Genomic DNA, 24,752 nt, shown 5'->3' with positions numbered 1-24,752 from the left:
GTCACTAAGTGTTAGCACCAGTGTGAAAAGCCATTTTCTGCCCCTAATGCGCGCAAACCTGCTTTGTGCGCAGCCCCGCTCACTGCGTGTGCAGCGTGGGTGCACCTTTATTAGTGCGCGGTGCAACGTTAACGTCGCACCCGCTGCCCCTTAAACGTCGCATTAATGCGCCGTTTCAGGGGCACCCGATGCGCCGTTATCAAGGGGCAGCGAGTGCAACGTTATCATCGCACCGCGCACTAATATAGGCGCACCCGTGCAGCGTGCGCAGTAAACGGTACTAAGACTGATGTGTGGGTGCAAACTACTTAGTGCCGTAGTTTGCGCCCACTAAGTAATAGGGCTCACTAACCGGCTTAGCGCTGCTTAGTGAATCAAGCCCCAGAATGTCTGCAGGCATCCTGCAGCTCACAGCATGTCCCCTTTCTTTCCCTGCTACAGTTGACTTTGGATATAAAACAGCACCGCTTGTACAGAGCATAGAGCAGCTCTAAGGAACTTAAGAGAGTCAGGTATGAGCACAGCCCTGTGTCCTGCTATGGGAATGCTTTACTTTCCCCTTCATTACCAATGTCAGCTGTCCTCATTATTATCTGTATCCAAATTGCTCCTGATCAATCCCGTTGTTGGTCAGTCGGATGGGAAATTGCATTGTGTGTACCCAGCATGATGTCCTACCATATTATTATACCGTATTGTGCGTGCCTGAGGGAGACCTTTCAGGAATCCCCTCCTTGAAAATCCTGGGTTTGCCCGTGAGGACAAAGTCCTGACTCTCTACTAAGCTAGTGAGTGGTAGAATGAACTACTACTGTCCAAAGTACAGTATATAAAGCAAACAGGGGTGTCTGCATCTCTTGCAACAGTTAGATTTTGCTTGTGTCAATTAAGAATGTATATCAAGAAGAAAACAGAACCACAGGACAGCACCACTCAATTGGCAGGTTTGAAAAAAAAGTATTTACATATGATTTTTATTATCTGTGATCAGTCATAATGAGACAAATAATGCAATTCATGATGATTCAACAGATTAAAACTTTTAAAATAATGTAATCCCATAAAACTCACTGTCACAATATGCATAACTGTGACTGCACACAATAATTGTATTGCCAGCACTGGGTGCTCAATCTCTGAGCCCCAAGGTGGCAGAACTGGGTTCAGTAAAGTGCTATAATAGTACCAGTGCCTAAAGCAACAATAGTCAGAAAAAAAGTAAAAATATGTCAATCAATAAGCAAAATTATCAGTATTCAACTTCAAAAGTGCTAGTGTAAACAGTGATGCAAATAGACATTAAATATGCATATGATATGAGGTAGACTAAAGACTGATAAGTGAAGCAGACCGTAGAAAAAGTGCATAAGAATGACAAGAGGATACTTAGCCCAGAAAAGTGAACACTGGTGCAGGCATCAGCGTTTTGGAATAGAGGGACAGAGGATCTCCTCAAACAAACCCACTAGTTCCGCGGACGTTACACCATTTTTTCTAGGAGAGAGAGGCAACTGTGTCCCTACCGATTGAGTAGTAGAGATGGCTCAAACCTCAGATTTTTGGTCCGCAGACCATGGACGCGAATTTCCACAAAAGTCAACGATCTGGCGAACTCGGCGAACCACAATAGACTTCAATGGGCAGGCGACCTTGAAAAACTACAAACACTGTTTCTGGCCACAAAAGTGATGGAAAAGATGTTTCAATGGGTCTAACACCTGGAGGGGGTAATGGTGGAGTGAGATACATGCCAAAAGTCCCTTGGAAAATTACAAATTTGACGCACAGCAGGGTTATAATCCCTAAAGGGCAGAAATCACATTGTATTCCTAAATTGGAGGCATAAAGTGCTTGAAAACATCTTGCATGTGTATACATGGATCAGGTAGTGTAAGTAGTGTACTGCTTCACACTGACACACCAAACTCACTGTGTAACTCATCGCAAACAGCTGTTTGTGCAGTGATAGCTGTGCTGGTGCGCACGTTGCCGAGTGTGCAGGCAATGGCGGTTTTCCAGCCTGTATGGTCAGGCTGAAATAGCTAAATGACAGAACAATAGTGACTGTCCAGCTGATCAAATTTGGTATGTCCACAATGAAGCAACAACCTTATTATCTTGGGTGTGCCCCCCAACACACTCATATTGGTCATTGCTTAATTGTGATACGCAAGCCCCTTCACCGCGGCAAGGTAACGATCACAAAGGGGAATTAACACATGTACATGCCTTTTGTTTTGTTGTTGCAGCCGCAGTGCAGCCAGAAAAATTAGGCATGTACACGCACAAATTTTAGGAGAGCTGCAGAGTTACCAGCTTGTATGGTTTACCAAACACACAATTGGAGAACCTCACTCCCAAACAGTTCTCTGCTGCTTTATAAAGCCTGCAGGCTGCTTATAAGCCAATGAGAAGTGCACACATAATACACCTAGCTTGCAGTGATAATCAAGCAAAAGCTGAGCAAGTCAGCCAATTAGTAGGAGAGGGCTAGCCCTCTCCTACTAATTGGCTGACTTGCTCAGCTTTTGCTTGATTATCACTGCAAGCTAGGTGTATTATGTGTGCACTTCTCATTGGCTTATAAGCAGCCTGCAGGCTTTATAAAGCAGCAGAGAACTGTTTGGGAGTGAGGTTCTCCAATTGTGTGTTTGGTAAGTTTTAGAGCAGTAGGAGACAGGCCTTGGATGTGGCAGCTCCAAGGTCTTGGCTGCGCTCACATATGGTGTCAGATGCTGGTTCTGGGGCCCCGGGCAGTGAGAGTTCCCGGGGCCCCAGGCTGGCTCATGCACCATTGTTTTTAATTACCAGCTTGTATGGTAACAGCTGGCGGGCTAACAGTTCTGCAAAACCAGCTGTCAGACACCGGGCAAGGGGTTGACAAAAATACACACAAAAATAACTCCACACTGGTGAGCTGTGGGTTGACGGCATTGTGGTGGTGGCAGCAGCTGACGTTGACTGGTGTGTTGGCTGACTGTCCCTACGTGGCGATACATGCTGACGGACACGGCCATGAGCTGTTTCCGACAACGAGCTCCCTCTGCTTCTTACAGCAACTCGTTTCTTCCTACTCCTTTTTGACTCCTCCTCTAAATTGTCCTCCTGTTCATCTCGTCGTGTATTGGGAACCCACGTGCTTTCCATGGCAGGATCTTCATCATACTCCTCCACAGCTTTGCTTTTATCAGACACCTCCAAAACTGCACCAACAACAGGTACTTCATCATCATCCTCACACCTTACGTCCATAGCAACGCCTAACTCAGACATACAAGGTGGTGTAACATCCTTAGTGGGTTTTTGTTTTGGGTGGATTCAGCAATAAAGAACAGCCTAGCTAACTGTCCCTGTCTCTCTGTGGGCTGTATGCAGTGTCATCCACAAAAGGAGCTATGGTATAGTACGTTCAATCACAGATACAGAGAAAAGGTATGCACTGGAATAATACAGGGTGGGCCATTTATATGGATACACCTTAATAAAATGGGAATGATTGGTGATAATAACTTCCTGTTTGTGGCACATTAGTATATGTGACGGGGGAAACTTTTCGAGAATGGGGGTGACCATGGAGGCCATTTTGAAGTCAGCCATTTTGAATCCAACTTTTGTTTTTTCAATAGGGTCATGTGACACATCAAACTTATTTGAAATTTCACAAGAAAAACAATGGTGTGCTTGGTTTTAATGTAACTTTATTCTTTAATGGGTTATTTACAAGTTTCTGACCACTGATAAAATGTGTTCAATGTGCTGCCCATTGTGTTGGATTGTCAAAGCAACCCTCTTCTCCCACTCTTCACACACTGATAGCAACACTGCAGGAGAAATGCTAGTGCAGGCTTCCAGTATCTGTAGTTTCAGGTGCTGCACATCTCGCATCTTCACATCATAGACAATTGCCTTCAGATGACCCCAAAGATAAAAGTCTAAGGGGGTCAGATCAGGAGAGCTTGGGGGCCATTCAACTGGCCCATGAAGACCAATCCACTTTGCAGGAAACTGTTCATCTAGGAATGCTCGGACCTGACACCTATAATGTGGTGGTGCACCATCTTGCTGGAAAAACTCAGGGAATGTGCCAGCTTCAGTGCAGGGGAAACACAAGAGGGAAACACATCATCATGTAGCAATTTTGCATATCCAGTGGCCTTGAGGTTTCCATTGATGAAGAATGGTCCCACTATCTTTGTACCCCATATACCACACCATACCATCAATTTTTTAGTTCCAACAGTCTTGAAGGATCTATCCAATGTGGGTTAGTGTCAGACCAATAGTGGTGGTTTTGTTTGTTAACTTCACCATTCACTTAAAAGTTTGCCTCATCACTCAACAAAATCTTCTGCGTAAACTGGGGGTCCTGTTCCAATTTTTGTTTTGCCCATTCTGCAAATTGATTGCGCCGATCTGGGTCATCCTCGTTGAGATGCTGCAGTAGCTGGAGTTTGTAAGGGTGCCATTTGTGAGTAGCTAATAGCTAATATCCGCTGAAGGGATGTTCGACTAATGCCACTCTCCAGTGACATGCGGTGAGTGCTATGCTGTGGGCTCTTGCTGAATGAAGCTAGGCTAGCCACTGATGTTTCTTCATTAGTGACAGATTTCATGTGTCCACGTATTGGCAAATCCAACACTGAACCACTTTCACAAAACTTAGGGCCTGTTTCAACTACACACAGATTGGATGCAGAATGGATGCAGAAAAACTGACTCCACTGAATGTCTATTGGCCTGTTTCCACTAAACGCTATTTTTTTTTTATGCAGATTTTCCCATAGGCATTCATTGGAGTCAGTTTTTCTGCATCCATTCTGCATCCAATCTGCGTGTAGTGGAAACAGGCCCTTAGCAAGCAGTTTGCTAACTGTAGCATGGGAGATGGGTGGTCTCGTAGAGTGTCTTGCATTGAAATCTGCTGCAATGACCCGGTTACTGCGTTCACCAGACATCAACACAATTTCTATCAGCTCCTCACGTGTTGACCTCGGCGACATGTCAATAGCTGTAAACAAAGAGAAACTTGTAAATAACTCATGAAAGAATAATGTTACGTTAAAACCAATCACACCATTGTTTTTCCTGTGAAAGTCCCAATAAGTTTGATGTGTCACATGACCCTCTTCCTATTGAAAAAACAAAATTTGGAATCAAAATTGCCGACTTCAAAATGGCCACCATGGTCACCACCCATCTTGAAAAGTTTCCCACCCTCACATATACTAATGTGCCACAAACAGGAATTTAATATCACCAACCATTCCCATTTTATTAAGGTGTATCCATATGAATGGCCCTCCCTGTAGAGTGTGCTTTCACACAGGTACAAAGGGAAGGTATGCACTAGTATAATTGAGTGTGCTGCTAGTGGTGTGACTACAAATTCTAGCCTGGCTGGCAACTGTCTGTGGGCTCTAGGTATATGCTGTGTCACCCACAAAGACAGTTAAGTTAAAAGACAAATGCAGTGAAAAAATATGGTATGGTAATACAGTGTGGGACTACAGATCCCAGCTAGCCTGACTGGCAACTGTCTGTGGGCTCTAGGTATATGCAGTGTCTCCCACAAAGACAGCTAAGTTAAATGACAAAATACAGAGTGTGGGCCTGGCACAGTACAGCAAGGCCCAGCGGTGATAGAGCTGTATCGATGCCTGTCTGTGTCACACACACACAAAAAAAAAACAGATTAGAAGAATATTATCTCTTAAAAGAGCTTTTTGTGGGGTGCTTTCAGCAACAAGATTGAGCGAGGAGCAAGCTAACAAGCCTAACTAATGCTTTCCCTATCTCTCCAGCAACGTCTCTCCCTGCTCTCATTATAGCAAGATCAGCAGAGTGAGAACATGGCCGACTCTGTGGCATTTTTATAGGGGGGGGGCGGATATCCAGGAGGGAGTGCAGCCTGATTGGCTGCCATGTGTCTGCTGACTGTGATGTAGAGGGTCAAAGTTTAGTCCAATGATGAGGTATAGGAGGCGGATCAAACGTGCCATGTGTCCGCTACCGGCCGCGGGTGCGGGTAGCTGATATTCACACGAACTACCCACCAGGCAAACAGTTCCTCTAGGTTTTTGTTCTCTGCTTGATATACACTGTCCAAATAATGTTAAGACAAGGCACATACAGTACTATACCTGATTTAGTCATTACTATATAAGGAAAACAAAAATATAGAGTTGTGAAAGGAGGAGCACAAGGGAGTTATAGGGGTCTTCTTTACCAAAAATGAAGCATGCTTCAGAATAGAGGCAGGAGGCAACTGGCAGAGTCGTTATAATTGTCATAATAAATTAGGCTATAAAGCTCACGTGAAAGGTTATTGGAGGGATCCTAACAGCAATAATAATAATATACAAGGTAGGCCACAGAGTACAGGCAAAAAATGCTGAGAAGGTGTAATTATTAACATTATTATCATAATTACAGACATGGAAGAAACAGCTCATAACTCCCAATCTAAAATAATCCAAATGCAGACGGTGCATAAGTGTTACCTAAAAAAAACACTGGTAGTACTGGTAGTGACAGATCAAAGGAAGAAATTTACAGCACACCAAATTGCAGATAATCTGTACTGTCCAATTTGTACAATAAAAAATATACCAAACAAGTCACTGTGATTTCCTGGGTCCCTATTTGTCGTTTCCGCCACTTCCCGCTGCGATCCTGACTTTTTAATCGTCAGTTTTAGGCAGTGTTTACAAACAAAAACATGGCAGCCAACCAGGAAGGTGTGTGTGATGTGTGTGTGGTGTGTGTGTGGTGTGTGTGTGGTGTGTGTGTGTGGTGTGTGTGTGGTGTGTGTGTGATGTGTGTGTGGTTTGTGTGTGTGTTTTGTGTGTGTGGTTTGTGTGTGTGGTGTGTGTGTGTGTGTGTTTGTGTGTGTGTGCGTGCGTGCGTGCGTGCGTGCGTGCGCGCGCGCGCGCGCGTGTGTGTGTGTCCGAGGTTAGAAATCCAGGAAAAGTGGGCGGAGCATAAAACAGCCAATCAAATTTCAGCCATTCCTTTTAAATAAGAAAATGTAAACTGCAGCCATTCTTAGACTGTTAATCGCAGGGTTCTCAAACTTTCCACAGTTGGTCACTGGGTGAATCCGATTAAGATTCAAGAAATTGGGTGAAGCCTACAACAGCCAATCAAAATTCACCTATTGATTTTCAAGGGGAATATTTAAACTGCTGTCATTCTTACACTGTTAATGACAGAGGCTTCAAATTTGCTACAGTCTGTCTTTGGGCAACTGGGGTCCAAATTCACTAAAGGGGCGGGGCCACAAACAGCCAATCAGATTTCCTTGGTGGATAAACTGCTTCCATTCACACATTTTTAATGCCAGGAACCTGAAAGCTCACAAACTTAGTCATTGAGTGACTGTGTGTCCAGGTTACAAAAAGTTAATAGCAGGGTTCTCAAACTTTGCACAGTTGGTCACTGGGTGAATGAGATTAAGAATTTGGAAGGTAGGTGGAGCCTACAACAGCCAATAAAAATTCCCCTTTCGATTTTCAAAGGGAATATTTAAGCTGCTACCATTCTTATACTGTTAATAGCAGATGCCTCAAACCTGGTACAGTTGGTCACTGGGTGAATAGAGGTCAAAATCAGAAAGGGGGCGGAGCCACAAACAGCCAATCAGATTTGTTTATTTTTCAATGGGAATATACAAAGTATTGATACCAAGGACCCCAAAGCTGATAAACTTGATAGAGTGACTGTATGTCAAGGTTAGAAAAAGTGTGCGGCACCAACATCTTAATTTTTTACATGGCAGGGTTCCCAAACATGACACAATTGGCCACTGGGTGACTGGGATTAATATTCAGAAATGTGGGTGGAGCCTAAAAACAGCCAATCAAAATGTACCTATTGAAGGGGGAACATTTACATTGCTACCATTCTTACACTGTTAATGGCAGAGGTCTCAAACCTGATACAGTCAGTCACAGGGAGACTGGGGTTTGAATTCTGAAAAGGGAGTGGGCCAAAAGCAGCCAATCAGATTTGTTTAATTTCAATGGTAAAATGCAACTTATTGATGCCAAAGACCACAAATCTCATAAACTTGGACAGTGAGTGACTGTATGTTAAGGTTAGAAATAGTGGGCAGAGCCAAAAACAACTTTTTACAAGGGAAAATATAAATTTCAGCTATTCTTACACTGTTAATGGCAGGGTTCTCAAACTTGACACAGTTGGTCACTGGGGGACTAGGGTTAATATACAGAAAAGTAGGTGGAGCCTACAAGAGCCAATCAGAATTCACCTATTGATTTTCAAGGGGAATATTGAAACTGCTGTCATTCTTACACTGTTAATAGCAGAGGCCTCAAACCTGCTCAGGGAGGAGGACGTGTGTTGGGAGAGCTCCTGGACTTCCAGGGGAGGTCTTTGATCTGCAAGAGCGAGTCCAGCCTTGGAACACCTTTCTGGGCACGATTTTCACCTGAAGTCCCTGCTCCGGGCCTTGCCGGGCAGGGGCTTGTCCTCAGCTAACTGGTCGCTCCAGCCATGGAGCGGCCAGCTCATACCCCCCCCTACAACTTCATCAACTCACCTGGGGGATGGTGGAGACTCCTCAGAAGAGGATATAGCGAATAATGCGGTTGCCTGGGTCCGAGCTGCGAAAGCCTGTGAAGAAACCCTGGAGCAACTAAGGTATAGCTTCGCCAGGGCCAGGTTTTGCTACGGCATTAAATGGAAGCCTGAGATGCTATGGCAAGATGAACACATGCTGGACCTGAGAAAACAGATAATAACACAGAAAACGAGGTTATCTGAACTGGAGAAAATTGGCGGTCCCTTCGCCGAGCAGATGGGATACAGAAAGAGATTTAAAAAAATGCTTATGCCAGAGGAGTATGTGGACAACAGCGACACAGAGGAGGACTGCGTCATTATAGAAGATGAGTGCACCCCCCCAGAGAGACCACCGTGGATGAAAACGGAGGAGTCCCAATCCCCTATCCCACCTGGGCAGAGGGTGCAAGCTGAGAGCCCCATGGAGGAAGGTGTGCAGGGGATGCAAGTACCGGGGTCTGTGGCGAGTGACCAGGTGAGTGCTGATGGTATCGGTGCCGCTGCCCCTGCTGCTGGGGGTTCTGGTGGCGTGGATGCTGCTGGGGCCCTTGGTGAGGTAGTGGGTAGCGGTGCGGGTGCTGTCCCTGCTGTGGCTGTGGCTGGCATGCCCCCCTCCAACATACCTGGTGGTGGTGGTGTGGCTGCAGCTGCAGAGGCCTCCCTGGTTGCTCGCACGGCTCCTGCTCCTGGTAGAGTCCTGGTCCCTGCATCGGGGTCACCTGAGGTGGCTGGTGTGGGGTCTGGGGTGAAGCTGGGAGTGGGGCCGTGCGCCCAGAGCCAAAGGGAAAGCTCCCCGCCTCGCATTGTGTCCCAACAAGATGGCGCCGGCACGCCGAGCGGTGCCCCGTCCACGCCAAGCCAGCTTCCGGTCGGCGGGACGGAAGTGACGTCGACGGCTGCCTTTCCGCCCGAAAACGGAAGTTCCATTGAGCCTAATGAAAGTGGATGCGAAAATTCTGCTCGCATTGATGCGGCGGTAGATACGCGTCAAGGTGGAGGTTCTAATGCGGTTGATGCGGCCAAAAGTCCGCATGAAAACGGAATGCTTATGCAAGTCAATACAAGTGAATGCGGACTTTCTGGTGGAGTTGATGCAGCGGTAAATCCGCATGAGAACGGAAGTCCCACTGACACCAATGGAATGGGATGCGGACTTTCCCCTAGTGAGGCTGAAGACGGAATTTCCATTGAAGTGAATGTAAAGGAAGGTGGATTGCAGTCTGAAGATGCAGGAAATAGGTCCCCACTGCAGATGGAGGCAGGGGATGCGCAAAACCAGTTACCAAGCAAAATGGCCTGTGGAGGCGGTGATGAGGTAAATGAGGAGGAGGTGGCCATTAAAGTACAAAGGAGACAACCCGAGAGGGGGGATGCACAGAATATAATTGCAACTACACCGGCGATGTTACGAGAGGACCCAGATGGAAGTGGGGCGGCATTCCTAGGGCTTTTCAACTCATCTTTAGACAAAGATCAAAGTAAAGAGATTTTGCGTATGGCCACGCAACCAAGCCTGGACATGGATCTATCTGTCGAGGAGTTTGGTGAGGAGGACTTCCCTCAGGATAAAGAATTGGAGGTGCCTGAGTCTGTTGGGCACATGGAGGATTCCGAAAGCGACATGGACCAATTAGCCCAAGAATTTTTTCCAGCCTCTGCTGAAGAGGCAATTTCGAGTTCTCCCGAGGACCAAAGTGGGGGAGAGGATGAGAAACATCTGACGGGTGAGACTCAATCCTCTTTTTCTGCTAAGGTGCCTAAAAAGAGAATTAAAAAAAAGGGAAAAATAAATTAAGCAAAGTAAGGAAACTAAATGTTGATGTTGGTGGGAGGAGGGGAAAGAGTGGAAATGTTCATGTGTCCAGGTCAGTTGTGGAGGAGACTGATATGTCCTCCCAGGATACCCAAGGTGGGGAGGGGGAGGGTGTACAGGTCAAAAAAGGTCCCCCTGCCTTTGTGCAGGAGAGTGAGGGTGGGGAGATTTTGCTAGTGCAAAAAGGGGATGGAGGTGCCCCCGGAAGAAGAAGTGAAGGGGATAGGGATCTTGCCCCCCTTTTTGAGAAAAATCTACTTTCAGATTTGATATCTGAGGATGAGGAGGGGAGCAAAAAAGGGGGAAAGCAGAAGAAGAAGAAGAAGGGAATGTGTAAATACTCTGAGCTCCCCCCCCCTTTGGTGATTGACGAGATCGTCACAGAGTTTAAAACTGCTAACCTGACTTACAGGTTGGAGAAGACCAGACTGGTGATCATCGATGACCATTCTGGTGAGGCAGTGGTTTCGGCGGTGGAGCCGGGGGGATATTATGGAGGCCTGTACTTGGTGGGCTCGGGCGACCCCAATTGTGGCCTCCAGCTCGAGTTCAGAGCGGGTGGAAAAAAGTTTATTGTGAAAGGTGATACTGTGGAAAGATTTTCTCATTTAGGGGAAATAGAGTGGATGGAGACCATATTTGGGCTCGGGCCGAATGCTCCCAGGTATGGGCCTCCCTCTCCCCCCGCCTTCACTGCTGTCAGTCTCGATCAGACGAGTGTTATGACCCCTGCAGCCAATATTGGTGCTGTCAGGGAGTTTGGTTGTACAGATGTGGCCACAGGTGCTAGTGGCGGTGTTTTGGCAGGAGCTGAGGGGGGTGCTGTGAGTGAGCTGGGGCTGCCAGAATTGGAGAGTGTGTGGAGAGTTGGTTTTCCTGAACTCGGTCCCGCCCAGAATCCAGGGGCTCTGGTTCCTCTGGCAGCCTCAGCTCAAGGCACTTCATCGGCTCGCCCACTTGCATACTCAAGGGTGGTTAGAGGTCCTGCTCCTGGTAGGAGAGTTGTGGCTCCCCTGGAGACAGAATTGGAGGATGGCACCTCAGGTCGGAGAAATGTTGTCCGCTTGAAGTGGGAGCATACTCTCCATCCTATTCCCACAAAAAAACAATTTGTGGGATACCTCCTTGATCTGGGGATAAGGCCGGCGGACCTCTATGCGATCCTGTCTCCAGGGGACCCCCCGCCATACTACGATGTGTCCTTTCTTTCCCAGCATGGCATGGAGGCATTCTTGGAGGAACGGCTAAGGCAATCGGAAAATAACGAATGGCGTGGTTTTAAAGTCATTCCTCTGTCTCGCCAAACGCTGGAAAGAAAGGCACACATTGTGGTGCACAATGAAAGTATTCCGGTGCGGGACCTGGTGACTTGGGTCCAACATTACGCGGACATAATGTCCCCGCTGCACAAGGTCCTGGATGAGCTCGGGATCTGGTGGGGGGAATATGAGGTGGCGATCCGACTCCGCACAAAGGAGGGGGTCGTCACCCATATCCCCCGTTCCGCCCTCATAGGGCGGGACAAGGTCATTACTTATTACCCGGGCCAGCCCAGGACCTGCAATAGGTGCGGCAAAAGGGGACATTTGGCCAGCGGCTGCCCGGATCCGAGGTGCAGTCACTGCCAGGAGTTCGGGCACTCTGCGTCATCTTGCAAAAGGATAAAGTGTAATTTTTGTTTTGAATTCGGTCATCCCTACACAGAGTGCCCGATCTCCTGGGCGACGATGCCCTCGGATCTGAAAGTAGCCATGCTGGCTAGGATGGGGGAGAGCCAGGAAGTCTCTGTGTCCGACCCTATTGTGTCTGTTGAGTCTGTTCCAAGCCCTAACGTATCTACGTCCAGTGTGAACCCGTCCTCTGTAGTCCCTTCCCCTGGTTCTCTCTCAGTTGGCATGGCCTCTGTCAGGCAGCCTGGGCCTGAGTCATCGGCTCCCGCCCGGGATACTGTTCAGGGTGGAGGTAACCCTCCTCCCAAGGAGCAGCGACCCAAATCCACAAGGAGTAGAGGAGGATACAGTCTTCGACCCCTCACTGCTGCTCCTACAAGTCAGGTGCTGGCCCCAAAGCCTCTGCCTAGAAAGGCAAAGACCTCTTCTGCCACCATTTCCCCTTCAGGTGGCCCTACCCTGCCCCTTCCTGAGCCCTCAGCTCCTGCTGTGCCCCTGCCCCTTCCTGGCCCCTCGGCTTCTGCTGTGTCCCTTCCCTCCTCTGCCCCCCAGCTCCTGCTGTGTCCCTTCCCGCCTCTGCCCTCCCAGCTCCTGCTGTGTCCCTTTCCCCCCTTGCCCCTCCAGCTCCTGCTGTGTCCCTTTCCTCCCCTGCCCCCCCCCCTGGCTCCTGCTGTACCCCTTCCTCCCCCTAGCCCTGTTACCCTGCCCGATCCCAATGCCCCCCCCACCTCCTCTGCCACCATCCTACCCCCTTCCCCACTTCCCGCCCCCTTCACGTTAGCTGAGGGCAGTGTGTTTTCTAGCCCTGTCCCTAATGCTTATGCCTTTTCAGCCCCCGGTCCTACGGAGGCAGCTCATGCCCCTTGGAAAAGGGAGCATCTCTCACAAGAGGATAGAGAATATTTAGAAGAACGTTTCAAAACGAAGAAAAAAAAAGGTGTTAAACCCTTATCTAGGGGTCTTCCTGGAGACCCGAGGGAGATAAGTAGGTTAGCTGCCTATCAAAGGAGGCAGAAAGAAAAAGAGTTAAACTTGGCTAACAGGTTTGAAGTTTTGGCCACTTCTCCTCTCGCCTCTGAGGAGGAAGAGGTGGTAATGGAGAGTCCTGCCTCTGATGGGGAGGCATTGTGATTCGTGTTTGTGTTTTAGTTCCTTGTTGATGTTGTCCTTTTGCTTCTGTATTATTGTCTTTGTGTTAAAGAAGAATGAAGGGAAACCTTAAATCACTCTGATGGCAGTTCCCCCACCACTCATACTGGCAACGATCAACGTTGCCAGTATTAAAATGACCAGGGCTCGAAAATTGGCTTTCTCGATTTTGGCTGCCCACGAGGCTGATGTGTTTTTCCTGCAGGAGACCAGACTCACCTCGGCGGCTGACCTCTGGTTGGCTGAGAGGGACTGGGTGTCCGGTCCGAGTTTTTGGTCTCTTGCGGGAGAGCCTGGCAGTGGTGTGGCGGTCCTTTTTAGGGCCGACATGGTAACTTGCCGGCGAGTTATTGAGGTAGAGATGGGTAGGTGTCTGGTCCTAGACGTCTGCGTGAGGGGGCAGGATATCAGACTTATTAACATCTATGCCAGCCCCAGGTCTAAAGGGGAGAGAAAGCGCCTTCTTACGCAGATCAGGCCGTACCTTTTTTCAGCCTATCCTGTGATCCTGGGCGGTGATTTTAACACCATCACTAGGGCCAAGGACAGGGCAAGGGCCCAGGTCCGGATAGGTGTAGATAGCAGGTTTTTAGTTAAAATAGCTAGTGCTAGTAAAATAGCTAGTGAGGTTGGTCTGGTGGATGTGCACGTTCGTCACTCCCCGAACCTCACGGGGTTCACCTTTTGCAGAGGTAGTAGTAGGTCTAGGATAGATAGGTTTTTTGTTTCAGAGGGCCTCATCACTTCAACTCCTAAGTTGTTGGCGGTGGAGTTCTCGGATCACCTTATTCTATCGGTGGGCTTGAATGCTTCGGATGCTCCTCCCAGAGGTCGGGGTATTTGGAGAATGAAGGTCAAATTTCACCTTAAGCAGCAGCAGTACGACCGGCTGGCTTCTTTGGCTCTGGAGAGGGATCATGGTAAATACCACTCGCCTGACCCTTACCAGAGTTTCAAACAAAGCTCAGCGCTTAAGACGGTCATCGGTTTCAGGGATGGCTCGGGGTCTCTGGCGAAGTCCAGGTCGGAGATTCTGACCATCGCTAGAGATTTTTACGCTGATCTGCTTGGGGAGAAGCCACTTGACCAGGCAAGGATGGAAGACTTCTTAGTCTCCGCACCAGGTCTGGGAGATGTTGATATTTCTGCCATAGACTTGACAATGGAGATTACTGCAGATGAAGTAGCAAGAGCCATTGGTGGTCTTGCGCCTAAAAAAAACCCGGGTCCGGATGGACTGACGGCCGAATTTTACAAGGCTTTCGTGTCCATTCTGGCCCCTCAATTGGCTGGAGCTTTTAATGATTGCCTTGCTGAGGGTCAGTTGCCACCCTCCATGAGGCAATCTGCAGTAATCCTGTTGTCAAAAGGTCATGATCCTGAGATGATTGAGAATTGGCGTCCCATCAGCCTTCTCAACGTCGACAGGAAGATCCTGGCAAAGATTTTGTTCTGGCGATTGTCCCAGGTGACAGATGTACTTTCTCGCCATCAGCACTGCTCTGTTGTGGGAAGGAGTACGCTCTCAGCACTGTTAGCTATCCGGGAGGTCCTGGAGCGGTGCAGGGTTGAAGGTTGGGGAAAGTACCTGCTGACGTTGGATCAGTCCAAAGCTTTTGATCGGGTCAATCATAAGTACCTGGCGGTTACTTACTGCGTATGGTTTGCAGGAGGGGTTTGTGGATTGGCTGCAGACTTTGTACAAAGGGGCTGAGAGTTTTATGCTGATCAATGGATGGGTAGGCCAGCCTTTTGAGGTGAGCTCGGGGGTCCGCCAGGGTTGTCCGCTGAGTTCTCTGCTGTACGTGTTTGCCATTGACCCCTTCGTAAGAAGGCTAGATGGCGGCATGCTTGGTGGGGTGCCGGTGGGCGTCTCTGGGAGCTCATCTCTGAAGGTGGTGGCATATGCCGATGATGTTACTGTGGTGATCTCGGATGCAGAGGAGGCGTTGGTGGTTGCTAAAGAGATCGCCCGGTACTCATTGGCATCTGGTTCGAAGATCAATCCGGGTAAGTGTGAAACTTTCTGGATGGGTAAAGATGGAGAGTCCTTTAGACTTCCCGGATCCTTTCCCGTGCCCCAAGACGAAATTAAAATTCTCGGCATCAAATTTGGCCCAGGTGATTATGGCCTGCGAAATTGGGTTAGCAAACTATCTGATGTCGACAGGAAAGTGGTCCGCTGGAAAGGTTGGAGTTTGACTTTTAGGGAAAGGATTGACCTGATCAAAACTTATCTGATACCAATATTGTTGTATGTCAGTTATGTCACGATTTTGCCAGCATCCCTGTATGCCAGGGTCAATAGCTTGTTTTTCCAAATGTTGTGGGGAAACAAGCTAAACCATGTGCGCAGGAATATTACCTACAAAACCAGGCGGGAGGGTGGCCTAGGTATGGTCAACCCGATTGTTTTCTTCTCCTTGATTTTTATTAAATACAATATTGGTAGCATGTTAATGGAGAACCCGCCTGTTTGGGTAGGAATCTTTCAGACTTGGTGTGAGCCTTTCCTTGGAGAATGGAAGAGCGGTGGCCCAGTGAAAAATCTGAGGAGACGTCATGGCTACCTTCCGACCTATGTCCTGCCTTGCTTGAAGAAACTAGGGCAGTGGGGATTGACGGTGGAGGACATCAGATCGGTTGACAGGAAAGCCCTGTCAACATGGGTGGTGGACTCCTACTTTCCTGACTCACTGGCCTTGAGGGATTGCCCAGGCACAATTTTGGAGGAAGGTTTGCGTTTGTTAAATTCGCCGCGGGTTCCGAATAAATTGTGGGACATCGCCTGGCTTACCTTCCAGGGCAAGCTCTATGTTAGAGGACTCATGAAGTGTCGGGATGTGGGGGAGCGTGGTTGTCCTCGGCAGGGGTGCGCTGTTGAGGAAACCATGGACCACTTCCTGATGTCATGCCCTTTTAATATAGAAGTGTACAAACAGGTGGGGAGGGCCCTGAATATCCCGTTTCTGGCGCATCTTAGTTATGCCGAGTGGGCCTATGGAGCTTTCAATCAGCGCCAGGGTTATGATTTGTGCACTTTGTATGTAGTTAGTTTAGTGGTTAGGAGTAGTGTTGGGCGAACAGTGTTCGCCACTGTTCGGGTTCTGCAGAACATCACCCTGTTCGGGTGATGTTCGAGTTCGGCCGAACACCTGACGGTGCTCGGCCAAACCGTTCGGCCACATGGCCGAACTAAGAGCGCATGGCCGAACGTTCCCCGAACGTTCGGCTAGCGCTGTGATTGGCCGAACGGGTCACGTGGTTCGGGCCCGAACGCGCTCTGATTGGCCGAACGGTCACGTGGTTCGGGTAAATAAATACCCGAACCACGTCATATCTCCGCCATTTGTCTGTGGGTTTAGCTTTGGGTAGGCAGGCAGGGTAGTTCGCTCTCCAGCCACGCTAGCCAGGGTCCCCCCCAGTCATTGTGTGTCGCTGCTGGGAACAGTAGTACACCGCTCGCTCAGCCACACTATATATAGCATTGTTTACTGCCACTGTGTACCTCGCTCAGCCACGCTATATATATAGCATTGTGTTTTCTGACACTCTGTGTACATGGCTTAGCCTGACTAATATAGCATTGTGTGTACTGCCACTGTGCACCTCGCTCAGCCACGCTATATATAGCATTGTGTGTACTGCCACTGTGCACCTCGCTCAGCCACGCTATATATAGCATTGTGTGTACTGCCACTGTGCACCTCGCTCAGCCACGCTATATATAGCATTGTGTGTACTGCCACTGTGCACCTCGCTCAGCCACGCTATATATATAGCATTGTGTTTTCTGACACTCTGTGTACACGGCTTAGCCTGACTAATATAGCATTGTGTGTACTGCCACTGTGCACCTTGCTCAGCCACGCTATATATAGCATTGTGTGTACTGCCACTGTGCACCTCGCTCAGCCACGCTATATATAGCATTGTGTGTACTGCCACTGTGCACCTCGCTCAGCCACGCTATATATATAGCATTGTGTTTTCTGACACTCTGTGTACACGGCTTAGCCTGACTAATATAGCATTGTGTGTACTGCCACTGTGCACCTCGCTCAGCCACGCTATATATAGCATTGTGTGTACTGCCACTGTGCACCTCGCTCAGCCACGCTATATATAGCATTGTGTGTACTGCCACTGTGCACCTCGCTCAGCCACGCTATATATATAGCATTGTGTTTTCTGACACTCTGTGTACACGGCTTAGCCTGACTAATATAGCATTGTGTGTACTGCCACTGTGCACCTCGCTCAGCCACGCTATATATAGCATTGTGTGTACTGCCACTGTGCACCTCGCTCAGCCACGCTATATATAGCATTGTGTGTACTGCCACTGTGCACCTCGCTCAGCCACGCTATATATATAGCATTGTGTTTTCTGACACTCTGTGTACACGGCTTAGCCTGACTAATATAGCATTGTGTGTACTGCCACTGTGCACCTCGCTCAGCCACGCTATATATAGCATTGTGTGTACTGCCACTGTGCACCTCGCTCAGCCACGCTATATATAGCATTGTGTGTACTGCCACTGTGCACCTCGCTCAGCCACGCTATATATAGCATTGTGTGTACTGCCACTGTGCACCTCGCTCAGCCACGCTATATATAGCATTGTGTTTTCTGACACTCTGTGTACACGGCTTAGCCTGACTAATATAGCATTGTGTGTACTGCCACTGTGCACCTCGCTCAGCCACGCTATATATAGCATTGTGTTTTCTGACACTCTGTGTACACGGCTTAGCCTGGCTCTATAGCATTGTGTGTACTGCCACTGTGCACCTCGCTCAGCCACGCTATATATAGCATTGTGTTTACTGCCACTCTGTGTACACCGCTCAGCCAGACTATATACCGTTGTTTACTGACACTCTGTGTACACCGCTCAGCCAGACTATATACCATTGTTTACTGACACTCTGTGTACACGGCTCAGCCTGACTATAAAGCATTGTGTGTACTGCCACTGTGCACCTCGCTCAGCCACGCTATATATAGCATTGTGTTTTCTGACACTCTGTGTACACGGCTTAGCCTGACTATATAGCATTGTGTGTACTGCCACTGTGCACCTCTCTCAGCCACGCTATATATAGCATTGTGCTTTCTGACACTCTGTGTACACGGCTTAGCCTGACTAATATAGCATTGTGTGTACTGCCACTGTGCACCTCGCTCAGCCACGCTATATATAGCATTTAGTTTTCTGACACTCTGTGTACACGGCTTAGCCAGACTATATAGCATTGTGTGTACTGCCACTCTGTGTACACCGCTCAGCCAGACTATATAGCATTGTGTTTACTTCCACTCTGTGTCTGCTGGGCCTGGGAACAGTAGTACACCGCTCACCCGCCACTGTATAGCATTGTGCTCTGTGTCGCTGCTGGGAATAGTGGTACTGTATAGCATTTCTGTACTGCCACTGTACTGCTGCCAGTCAGCGTGTACTGTAAGGATAAGTGAAATGAGGAAGAAATCCGGTGAAAGAGGAAGGGGCAAGGGAAGAGGTGTTTCCCCTGACGGTTCACGTACAGGCCACAGGGGAGCACCCAAGAAAACCCACTCAATACCGCCCATGTTGTCCAGGACAACAACCCTCACAAATCCAAAAGAACAGGACCAGATAATTACTTGGATGACCTCTCAAGCGTCCAGCAGTGGGTTAAGCAGCACCAGCACATCACGCACGAGGTCTGAGTCCTCAGCCAGTTACAAGGAGCCAGTGGGCACAAAGCTGACACAACCGGCAGCGACACCACGCACACAACTGCCAGATAACCAGTCCTATGAATTACCTCAGGACACAATGGGGTATTCGCAGGAGCTATTCCCAGCCCAACAAACTTCCACCTATGAAAGGTCAATGGAGGAACAGCCAGAAATGTTGTGCCCGGATTCACAACCATTAACTGTGGGAAATGCACCGCGCACTGAAATACAAGGCGAGTCCGAGGAGGACTCGGAAACCCAAATCCCAGAGCAAGTTGGGCAGGAGGGGTTGCAATTGCAGGAGGTCGGCCGACAAGATCTGGAAGACGACGTTGGAGTGAGCTGCGCAGAGGTTGTTCTGGGGAGCTCTACTCCACGGCGGCGGCCCCCCACAATGACATATGACGAGTTTGAGGAGATGGAAGAGGAGGGTATGGACAATGTGGACAGAGACCCAGATTTTATTTGTGAACGAGAACATCGCCGTCGTAGCAGCAGCACAGATGAGTCTGTTGAAGAACCCACTGCTGCACGAGTTCGCCTTGTGCCACAAGGTAGGCGGCGCGCAATTTCAGGCACCACAAGCGTGGAAGTTAGAGTGAGAGGCAAAAGAGGAGGAAACAGAAATCGCCAGCAAGGAGGCAGGTGCTCCAAAGTCTGGGCTTTCTTTGAAGACTGCACTGAGGATGTTACCATGGCGATTTGCAAGGTGTGCAAGACTCGCCTGAGCAGGGGGAAAAGTATTAACAACCTCTCCACCACCAGCATGAGCCGCCACATGCTATCCAAACATCCCACTCTGTGGGCAAACGCGGCAGGACAGGGTACCAGCAACACTGCCTCCCTTGGGTTCACCAGACTCACCACCAGACCCGCCTCAGCAGCAGCAGTAGCCCAGCCATTGCGTGGTTCACAACATTCACAAACATCAGACGACGCTGACACTGTCACTTTCCGGAGTAGTGCTCTTGAGGTCTCCCAGTGTTCATCAAACACAACAACCAACAGCCCTTCCGTGTGCAGCGCTACGGTTCAGTTGTCTGTGTCGGAGATGTTTGAGCGCAAGAGGAAATTGCCAGCAAATGACCCCCGGGCCGTGGCAGTAACAGCCAGCATAGCCAAGCTTCTGGCCTGCGAAATGCTGCCATATCGAGTGGTGGAGACAAACAGCTTCAAGGGCATGATGTCAGTGGCCATCCCACGTTACGTGGTTCCCAGCCGCTACCACTTTGCGCGCTCTGCAGTGCCTGAGTTGCATGAGCACGTGGTCAGCAAAATAACCCGAAGCTTGAAGAATGCCGTTGCCTGCAAGGTTCACCTCACCACTGACACTTGGACGAGTGCGTTCGGACAGGGTCGATACATCTCCCTTACCGCGCACTGGGTGAACCTTGTGGAGCCTGGCAGCGATTCCTCACCTGCTACGGCGCGGGTGTTGCCCACGCCGCAAACAGCTGCACCGCCGTCCCTCCCACTGGATAACAACAGCAGCACCTACCTCTCTGACTCCTTCTCCTCCAACGCATCTCAAAGCTGTACCTCATCCGGAAACGCTAACCCAGCAGCAGTAGGATCGTGGAAGCAGTGCAGCACAGCTGTTGGCATGCGTCAGCAAGCGTTGCTGAAGCTGATCTGCCTTGGGGATAAGCAGCACACAGGGGAGGAAATTTGGAAGGGAATAAAGGAACAGACGGATTTGTGGCTGGCACCGCTGGACTTGAAACCGGGCATGGTTGTGTGTGATAATGGGAGTAATCTCATTCGCGCTTTAAGGTTGGCTAAGCTGACACACATCCCTTGCCTGGCGCACGTGATGAACCTAGTAGTTCAGCGGTTCCTGAGGACATACCCAGGCGTGGCCGATCTTCTGTTGAAGGTGCGTCGAGTGGCCAAACATTGTAGAAATTCCAGTACTGCTTCGGGGGCACTCGCCAAGATGCAGGAGCGCTTCAATCTCCCCCACCATCGCTTGCTGTGTGATGTCCCTACGCGCTGGAATTCTACGCTGCACATGCTAGCACGCTTTTGTGAGCAGAAGAGTGCAGTGGTCCAGTACATGACGGCGCAGTACCGAGGCGCATCCGGACAGCTGCCAAGCTTCTGTGGATCCGATTGGGCCAACATGTTGGACCTCTGCCAAGTCCTCCAAAATTTTGAGCAATCCACGTTGCTTGTGAGCAGTGACAACTCTTCAGTCAGCATTACCATACCACTGCTGTGTTTACTGAAGAGGTCAATGTTGAAAATCAAGGAAACAGCTGTCATGATGCAACTGGGGGAATCTGAAGGAGAAAACGATCAGCGTGATGGTACCAACATCAGGCCATCCGCCTCAGGGAACGCTGGCCCCAGCAGCTATGACGAAGAAGAGGAGGAGGAACAGCTGGAGTTGGAGCAGGAATTTCATGCCACCACTGACGAGGGCCAGAGCGGTGCACGTTGGACTTCCACAATTCAGCGCGAATGGTCAGCAGAAGCAGACCAGGAGGAAGGTGACGACTATGATGCATCACAACAACTATCACAACGCTCACAAGAGGATGATGAGGATTCTGGTAGGACTCTTGCACACATGGCTCAATTCATGCTAGACTGCATTGAACGCGACCCACGCATTGTGCGCATTCTGGACAACACCAATTACTGGGTTTATACCCTTCTGGATCCACGGTACAAACACAATGTTCCAAAACTGCTTGAAGAAAGAGTCAGACAGGTCAAAATGGAAGAATACCAGCAGGCCCTTGTGGAGACTTTAGAGAGGAGATTGACATCCTCCCCCTCCTCTAGCCAGTTGTACGCCGACAGACTGACTTCCGCAAACCCAGGACGACCAGGAGGGCAGCAAACAACGCAAGCCGCAGCTAGTGCCCAAAAGGGAACGGTATCGGCAGTGTCCTTGGAGTGGGAAAATTTTCTGACACCCATGCAGCAGCAGCCCACTGAACAGCAAGCGTGCAGATCCACCTCCAACACCGATCGCCTGGAGAAGATGGTCAAGGACTACATGTCAGATGACGTAGCTGTGTCGAACAATCCATCTGCACCCTTCAACTATTGGGTATCGAAGCTAGACACCTGGCACGAACTGGCAATGTACGCAATAGAGGTGCTGGCTTGCCCGGCAGCCAGCGTTATGTCGGAACGCTGTTTCAGTGCTGCCGGAGGCATCGTCACAGATCGGCGTATCCGCCTCTCCACAGAAAATGCAGACCGTCTGACTCAAATTAAAATGAATCAATCCTGGATTGGAAACGACTACGCAACACTCCAGGACCCCAACCAAGTAACATGACCAATGAACATCTGGGATGGTGTAGCGTTACCGGTCCCTGTTTATTGAACCTCTCATCTGTATTACATTTATGACTGCATGGCGGCAAAAAGCATTGCTGCTATATCCGCACGCTTTTTGTCCTCATGCAAGGCCTGGGTTGTTGTGTCTCAAAAAGCATGGCCTTCTCCTCCTGCGCCTGCTCCTGTTCCATCACGTGTGCTGCTGCTGCTGCTGGGTTAGCGTTGCCGCGTGGTCCCTGTTTATTGAACCACTTATCTTTATTACATTTATGACTGCATGGCGGTACAAAGCATGCTATCCGCACCCTTCTTGTCCTCATGCAAGGCCTGGGTTGTTGTGTCTCACAAAGCGTGGCCTTCTCCTCCTGTGCCTCCTCCTGTTCCATCACGTCTGCTGCTGCTGGGTTAGCGTTGCCGCGTGGTCCCTGTTTATTGAACCACTTATCTTTATTACATTTATGACTGCATGGCGGTACCTCATGCAAGGCCTGGGTTGTTGTGTCTCACAAAGCGTGGCCTTCTCCTCCTGCGCCTCCTCCTGTTCCATCACGTCTGCTGCTGCTGGGTTAGCGTTGCCGCGTGGTCCCTGTTTATTGAACCACTTATCTTTATTACATTTATGACTGCATGGCGGTACAAAGCATGCTATCCGCACGCTTCTTGTCCTCATGCAAGGCCTGGGTTGTTGTGTCTCACAAAGCGTGGCCTTCTCCTCCTGCGCCTCCTCCTGTTCCATCACGTCTGCTGCTGCTGGGTTAGCGTTGCCGCGTGGTCCCTGTTTATTGAACCACTTATCTTTATTACATTTATGACTGCATGGCGGTACAAAGCATGCTATCCGCACCCTTCTTGTCCTCATGCAAGGCCTGGGTTGTTGTGTCTCACAAAGCGTGGCCTTCTCCTCCTGCGCCTCCTCCTGTTCCATCACGTCTGCTGCTGCTGGGTTAGCGTTGCCGCGTGGTCCCTGTTTATTGAACCACTTTTCTGTATTACATTTATGACTGCATGGCGGTACAAAGCATGCTATCCGCACGCTTCTTGTCCTCATGCAAGGCCTGGGTTGTTGTGTCTCACAAAGCGTGGCCTTCTCCTCCTGCGCCACCCTCCTCCTGTTCCATCACGTGTGCTGCTGCTGGGTTAGCGTTACCGGTCCTTTTTCCTGGAACCTCTTATATGTATTACATTTATGACTGCATGCCGACAAAAAGCATGTTACCTGTGCAAAGAAAACAGACATTTCCCGCATTTAAAAGACAGTTTTCCCTTTGAAACTTTAAAATCGATTTTCTCAAAAACTATAACCTCTTTTTGCTAAAAAAAATTTTCCTCTTGTACCCACTCCCAAGGTGCACATACCCTGTAAATTTGGGGTATGTAGCATGTAAGGAGGCTTTACAAAGCACAAAAGTTCGGGTCCCCATTGACTTCCATTATGTTCGGAGTTCGGGTCGAACACCCGAACATCGCGGCCATGTTCGGCCTGTTCGGCCCGAACCCGAACATCTAGATGTTCGCCCAACACTAGTTAGGAGACACTTGTGGTTGGCACGGTGTGACTTAGCCATTAGGAAGAAAGACTTGCCCGTCCAGGTGGTGGTGAGCACTATTCTTGGTGAGGTGGGGACCATTCGGTACTTGGAGAGGAAGAAGCTGGGGAAAGGGGCTTGGGTTCTGGCTTGGCAGAACATCAAGCCTCCTTGACTTAGTGGAGGTCTCTCCTGGGTGGAGTTTACTGTCTCTCTTCTTTCCACCCTAGATTTTTGACTTCTCAAATATTTTTGAAGTACTGGCCGCAGGCACACAGGGAGTATCCCTTTGTGTTTCTTTTTATGTGTAGGTGAGGTTTTGTCCTGTCTTTGGGTGTCTTTTTGGTTTCTGTCTTGTCTTGTGTTATGTCCACAGTCTTATGTATCTAAGTGCTGTATAGCATTTCTGTACTGCCACTGTACTGCTGCCAGTCAGCGTGTACTGTAAGGATAAGTGAAATGAGGAAGAAATCCGGTGAAAGAGGAAGGGGCAAGGGAAGAGGTGTTTCCCCTGACGGTTCACGTACAGGCCACAGGGGAGCACCCAAGAAAACCCACTCAATACCGCCCATGTTGTCCAGGACAACAACCCTTACAAATCCAAAAGAACAGGACCAGATAATTACTTGGATGACCTCTCAAGCGTCCAGCAGTGGGTTAAGCAGCACCAGCACATCACGCACGAGGTCCGAGTCCTCAGCCAGTTACAAGGAGCCAGTGGGCACAAAGCTGACACAACCGGCAGCGACACCACGCACACAACTGCCAGATAACCAGTCCTATGAATTACCTCAGGACACAATGGGGTATTCGCAGGAGCTATTCCCAGCCCAACAAACTTCCACCTATGAAAGGTCAATGGAGGAACAGCCAGAAATGTTGTGCCCGGATTCACAACCATTAACTGTGGGAAATGCACCGCGCACTGAAATACAAGGCGAGTCCGAGGAGGACTCGGAAACCCAAATCCCAGAGCAAGTTGGGCA

This window comes from Hyperolius riggenbachi, chromosome 4 (genome assembly GCF_040937935.1).
Source record: "Hyperolius riggenbachi isolate aHypRig1 chromosome 4, aHypRig1.pri, whole genome shotgun sequence".
Lineage (NCBI taxonomy): Eukaryota > Metazoa > Chordata > Amphibia > Anura > Hyperoliidae > Hyperolius > Hyperolius riggenbachi.
This window is presented reverse-complemented; position numbering follows the sequence as displayed.